Raw genomic sequence first — 7275 nt, 5'->3', positions numbered from 1 at the left:
CAAATGGTTTATAAACTAGAGCAGAAGAGAGAATGGCTTCTTTCAGATGGAAGGAAAAGACTGTAATCTTTTTCTTTTCTTCACTTCTTCACACTATGCCAAGCAAGAAACAAAAGAAAGCACACAGCGCTTCTATACGGCAAGTTAAGTAAAAGCTGAACAAGAACCTAGAGTTTAGATGGCAGAAATTAGTCACTATTTTTGGATAGCAATCAGTAACTGTGTCTGGTTCACCTTGTTATTTCTTGCTGCAATAGTACTTAGTCAGCAGTTCTCATCCTAAGAGTTCTTTCTAAGCAGAAAACATTTATCTCTTTCAATAAAATGATGTCTTTATTTCATACCTAAGCTTTTAGTACTTTTTTTCAGCTTTTACTTCAACTTTAAACAATGCTCTCATTACCTAAAGGAACATCATATTGCATCAGAGCATCAGATTCTAGATTCAGTCCCAAAGTTTCATATGTAGGCAAAATTCTCCATGTCCGCTAAATAATTTCACAAATTTCAGTGAGATTTTGGCATGAGCATGCATTCACAAAGAATAGCATTTGGTAGAAATCAATGAAAAACATATATGGTAAAACATAAATTTCTTTACAGTTCTGAAATAATTTATTTTGACAATTTAAGAGTGCGTGTGTGCGTGTATCTATATCTACATCTATATCTATATATCTGTATATCTATATCTATATCTATATCTATATATATTTTTAATTCTTTCAAAAATTATGCTTTTTTTTCCAATGTTGTGTACAATACTGTAGACTACAATAAAGGCTAAAAAAATTTTAAAATAATTTTCTCTCAGCTAATTCTTAAATAGAAAAATCTGGATACGCCTCTTTGATATAGTGGAGGGATTCAAGCAGTGGCCTGTCTTGCAGCAGGGCAGATCTTAGATGCATTGCTTGATGTTTATGACATCTTGTGTGCAGAAAGCCTTGGTTTGGAAACCTATTGTTTGTGTTGGCACCTAAAAACAAGGCTTCAGTTTTCCTCTGTATTAATGATTTGAAGATGCCTCCTTTCCATATCCCATTATTTTGCTAGAGGTGCCATTCAGAATTGGTTTTTGATAAATTCAGCCTGGTGCCTCTGTGACTACTGCATAGGTACAGTAGTTTTAAATATTTATGTTGTGCTGGTGTTGATAATTATTATTCCAACTCAGTATGGCTTTAATGCATTTAAATGTCAGTGTTTCTCAGTTTAATTCATCATACATACATTCAGATGCTTGTATACATACATTCAGTATGCATCTCCAAGGACCTAAAAAGACCTATTCATATTTTAGCAGCTGTGAGAAAGTGAGGACATATTTCCTTTACATTCCTAACTGTAAACATTAATTAGGTGCTTGACACACATTAATGATTAAAAAAAACTCTTTGTGAAATAATCCATCATAATTCTTTTATCACTAAGTCAACCCAAAGAACTATTTCATTGTACCATGGTGTCTCTGGTGGCAAAGTTTAAAACCATGTGATAAAATAAAATCCATTTATTTAGCCAGGTTTTTTTTCCCCATGGGAAAAAAGTGGGTTTTCCATGATGGCTAGTAAGCTTCTGTATATGAGAACATCATGTCTTATTATCTGTTTGTACGCATTTGTTAGAAAGCCCCTATGCAGTTGCTCATAAACTCATTTGTCTTCTTAGGCTTAGACGTTGCAGCAAAACAAAGTGTTAAAGACAAGGATTTGAACATTTTCTCCAAAGTATTAAGAACATTCTGTGGGCTATCACAAAAAGGAAAGAAAAAAAAAAGAAAAATATTTAAAAAAAAAAGCAGCTTCTTTTTGAAAACATGACTGGAATGCATTTAACCTTGATTTTCCAAGTGGTGCTATTTGCAATTGTTTGCTTAAGCAAACCACAGAAGAAGTCACTTTGAGTTCCCAGGAGGCCTGACAAATGATTTCCAAGGTCAGACATATGCACAGAAGAAACAAGAGCTTCTCACTCTGTGTTCTGTTACAGCATCTCTCCTAATGCTACCTGTGACACTGCCTCTGTCTGGTGCCCTTGAAGAGTTATGAAGGCTGCCACATAGAATGGGTCCAGTGTTGTCCAAAACACGAGACTGAAGCTGCCACTTATCAGTACACAACTAACAGAGAATCCCTCTATTGATTTTCTTGGTGTGACTCCACCCCAGCTGTTTTCTCAGCCTAATGCTGCATCTCCAGAATGTGTAATAGTAATTGACCAGAACAGAGTGTCAGGACTAATTAATGTAGTCTCGTTATTGGTGAGAGTGCTGGTTTTCAAAGAATGTCCTAGCTGTTATTTATGGCTTTTAATTAAGGTACAATCTTATCTAAATAATCAATGTGTCATAAAATAGAAGAGTCAAACTACATAGCTGCAATAAGCCAAACATAACATGCACAACTACATTTGCACAGAACACTTAGACATTTTGCAAGTCATGAGAAATTTAGGAAATTAGTAGGGTTTTTTTAGTTTTTACAAGGCATGTGAAAGCATTCTATGCTTTCTAAATGGATTTACTCTAACTGCCTAATTCATTATGCTAAAACCACGAAGCAATTTCCTATTCAAAGCCCAGCTCACAGGCTCTCTGTTGTCAAGTATTTGAATTTCAGATTAGAAATGTGTTCATTTGGATAGCATGAAAGGAAAGCTTTGTTGTCAGCTTTGCTTTATGTTCTGCCAGCAGCCAAATCCCTCTTCTTCAGCGCTCACCAGCAAAATACCAGACCTTCACTCTGGTCTCCACTATCTTGAAACAAACACAAATGCTTTTGGCCTTTATGGCCTAAAGAGAGGTTTGAGGTTTGCTGTTCTCCCCTCTCTCTTAATATTTTTTTAGGGAGTATTTATGGCACATGCTATCAGCAAATGTTTAGATTGCAGTGAGATTTTCTCATTCCTACAGAAGGGGAGAGAGGGAGGGAGGGGGAGAGCATTTCCACAGTGGGGGAGAAGAGCCAGGACATTTGGTTCTCTTAGAAGCTCTGTAGTTTGTTATGGAACAGTGAGCTGAAGTGGCTGCAGCCCTTTTACCCTCAGTGTGTTTGCAGCTATGATCTACACTGAATTTTAACTATGCCACTGCTTGCTTGTTAGCAGCTATTTCTTTGCCGGCTTGAAAAATATACAGGCAGCTGTCAAAAAGTCAGGGGCTGCATTTCATGCCGAGTGTAACAAAGTTATCTAATACAGCCTGTAGGACAAAACCCTCCAAGCATTCATATCTTTGGCTAGTAGTGTGGAAATCAAGGAATTCCAGCCACATTTCTCGCAGGAAAGAGCTTTTCAGAGCTCTTCCATTACTATAAGCTGTTTCTGACAGGTTTAGGGTCTACACTGTGGAAGGACAAGCCCAGCACATCCTTCTATTAATTAAAAGCAAACATTCACACAGGGAACGTTGTAACCTAAACATGAACTTTAATGGTTGTAACATAGCTGGAAGCAAAAATAATTACTAGCAGCCATAGAAGACATTGAGATATTTGTAATCCCTTTGCTTCTGAATACAATAACCCCTATGTAGTCATAATAAGCTCTTCAGTATAGGAAATAGTAATAGAAGATCTCTCTCCTGATACAGAAGCTGTGCAAATAATTGATTTCTTAGGCTAACAGACGAAGGAAAAGAAGGGGGGTGGACAGGGGGACGGGACTCGATTCAGCCTTAATTTAAATGTTCTTTCCTCTTTTCTTTAGCTGGTGTTAATGAAAGAAAGCAGAGGCACAAAGCATTTCACCCAGCTTGGAAAGTCCTGCAGGACTCTGACTGAAACGTCTCAGGGAGCAAAAGGAGGAGTGACCCAAGGGACTGGTAATGGCCCCTTCCCCTCCCACCTGATTTGCAAGGTGATGTCCTGGGATGTGCCTGCACTGCAGTCCCAGCAGCAGGTCAATTGGATGCTGTTACCTGCAGCCATATCACACTGTGCTGAAGCACATGGGTGCCTTTGGGACCAAACAATTACACATCTTTTTCTCCCTAATTCTTTATGTAAAACTCTGCCTGGCAAACCAGTCTGTGAGAGCCCCAGGTCCTCATCTTCTGCACCAGTAAGGTGCTTGGGTCAAAACTTTCCTCCTTGCATAAAGAATTACTCCAGCAGCTGGAGGTGAGTGCCCTAATCACCAGTTTAGAGACGCCCTAGGGAGCCACCTGACTCTTTAGTTTCCTCACAAAAGTGGCACAGATCCCAAAAAGTCCAAACTCGCTGAGCCCAGAGACTGATGGGGAGTTCATCTCAGTTCATGGAAAGTGGGAGGTCTCTGTTGAAATCTCTGTCCAAAGCTGGGCACAAAGCAGGTTTCTGTTTCCACTTCTGGCTCCCGGGAGAGTGAGCACCAGCTATTTCACCCAGCTCTAAATGACACATTGTTCCAACATGTGTTTCCAAGTGTTAAAAGTGAGGACAAACGAAGGCATGCGGCTATGCTCATTGATAAGGTTCTTGGCACCCTGTTTCATGGTTAGCAGAAATGAGCCTAAAAGCCTACAGAGTTTAAATTCTCTAATTCAAGAATTCTCTTGGACTCCAATTGTGTATGTTTTACAATATTTAAATGCAAATAACATTCAGGTCAGGTTTTGACTGGTTGCTAAATACCCTCTAGTGCTTTCATGGAATTTGTTTCCTTAATGTCAGATTATAAGAAGACAATTAGAAAGCATTAGTATAAATTATATAAAAGTTAAATATGAATGGTAAGACTTCAGGTCCAAACCATTTTAAGTTAACAATGACATAAAACTATTACATTGCAAATAATATACTAAAGCTATTACCAGTGCTCACTTTTTTTACCCTGAAGCACAACAATTTTACCCAATGAAAAGCTGTTGTTCTACAGTGCTATAGGTAAAACCAAGTTCATAATTCCTAATAAGTTTATCAAATGCTATCATTAGGTACATTCTGCAGCTGTCATGGCAGTGTGGTTGCCATTAGACATGACCCTTATGGAAGAATAAATGATATGGTTTAGAGGACCTAATACTAACTTTTTTGTCAGGACTTCTTCAGAAAAGAGAGGCAGAATTCAAGCTATCATAACTTTGCTACACCAAAAAGACAGTGCATTATTCCGTGCCCAGAGAGAAAGGGATTCCCATCATTAGAATACAAGAAACTTTTATTTCCACCACTTTGTCATCCATACTGAACAATGGAGTAGCAGCAGACACATAGAACTATATCCTCTTAAAATTCAGAAGTATAAAAACATTGAAAGGGCTCTATTTTCACATGACAGCCCAGAGAAACTTCATTTTTAAGCTGTCTAATTAGACATCTAACTGAAAGGCATGGAATACAGGGCTCAAAGCAACCAAACTAAAAACATTCTCCTCCCTGTTCTGAAGGCAAATAGGAAACAAGTGACTACCATGTAAGTGAAATATCCCAGTCTAGGCAAAGCACTATCCCTAGCCAGTTCTTGGAGATGTTTCTAATGAGAAGGTGATATGAGATGAAGTTGGAAGGCAGTTTGCGGAAGTGAACTTCTTGCACCTCCTGTCCTGGTGGACCCACCATGTGCCAGCAAGGTGCCCTCACCTTAAAAAGACAAACAGTATCCTGTGCTGCATTAGAAAAAGTATTGCCAGCATGTCAAGGAAAGTGATGCTTCCCTATGAGCACCAAGAAACACTTGGTCATAGTGACGGTGACCAAGAGGTTGCCCAGAGAGGTGATGAAGTCTCCATCCTTGGAGAAATTCAAAAACTGTCTGGACAAGGTCCTGGGAAAACAGCTCAGTGTTTTTGATGAGCTTGGGGGTTTGGACCAGATGATCCCTTCCAAACACAACTGTTCTGCAATTCTGTGTTGCTTCTGCTATGCTTTAGTACATTGTCCAAACAGTATCACACTTTAGAATCTGAGCATGGACTTGAGCCTTTGGATTTTCTAGCAAGCTGCTAGAATATGTTAAGTGACAAAAAAGAGGTATGCATATAGATATATATACTTTCTTGTTTATATATGTATACACACATACACAAAGGCTTGTCTGCAGCATAAACAGCTGAAGACAATTTTTAAGCATCTGATGCCAGAGTCTCAACAGAGGAAAGATATATTTTCATCACCATTCTTTCCATATAACCACTTGAGTCCCACAGCTCCAGATTACTGAATCTTTAGGAAGATTTAAGAAATCCCTGGCAAATCTTACCCCATGGAAAGCTCTCTCAGCACCTCATGTAGTGCATGTAGAGTTAAAGTCAGGTTGTACAGAGCCTTGTAAACAGCAGTTTGGTGAAAAGCTATAAGAAAATACTGATGTTGTAAGGGTGATGCCTATTAAATTCAAAGAATGAACTTCCAGCTTTCTTCAGCCTAATTGTCTGCTTAGGAACTCATTACACCCTGTAGTACTATCTTTAAAGTGCATTTACAAATTGCATCAGCAATTTAATTAACGAATAAAAAACTGCATGCAAATGCTTTCTGATACAAAGTAATGGTTTTAGCCTGACAGCGAACATAAACACTCATGTCTTGATCACTTAAAAGATGAGCAGACTCCACTTTGAATGGAAATCAGCCTTTTCAACATTATGTAGGGAATTCATTTTTGTACTCCAATGTTCCTCTCTTCCAAATAAAATGAGTCATAAATATTTCTTTGTGTGATCGGCGTTGTGATACCCTCTGCCATAAACTTCTTCCTTACAGAGTCCCTGATCCTTATCTTCCCCTCCCTTCTACAAATCACATTAACTAATCTGATTAGTGCCTTCCTCATCTCAGCACAGTCTTCCTGAAAGATCAAAACCAGACTAGTACCATGCTCTCAGGATGAGAGGCACAGAGCTTTTCAAAGAAGTCTATTCCCACGCAAAAGGACAATTTAATCACCCTACAGCAAATTGCCTCAAGATGCAAAAAAGTAGATAATAGATTTGAGGGTCTCATTTTGCCAGAATCAGAGGCAAGGAATTACAGTATAACCTACACTGGCTTAAGAAACCAAATGTGGTACAATAGCACAATTTTGCTATCCCACCAGGTATTGGATATTTTATTTCATTAAGCTGTAACAATAGAGAAATTATTTCCATGCCTGCAAAATTCAAGTCCCAACATTTGGCTCACCCATCATGCGGGTCCATTGTGCTTGTCTAGAAAAAGTTTCTCTCATATAGCTTACTAAAGAGCATTGTGTGTCACAGCAGTTTTGTTGATAAAAGTAAGTAAAACACACATCACAGTAGTGCCTGATGACACAGCACATGAAGAGGCAAGTAAATATTACTGCGCCCTACCA

This window comes from Lichenostomus cassidix, chromosome Z, assembly GCF_008360975.1.
Source record: "Lichenostomus cassidix isolate B80296 chromosome Z, HeHo_3.0, whole genome shotgun sequence".
Taxonomy (NCBI): Eukaryota; Metazoa; Chordata; class Aves; order Passeriformes; family Meliphagidae; genus Lichenostomus; species Lichenostomus cassidix.
This window is presented reverse-complemented; position numbering follows the sequence as displayed.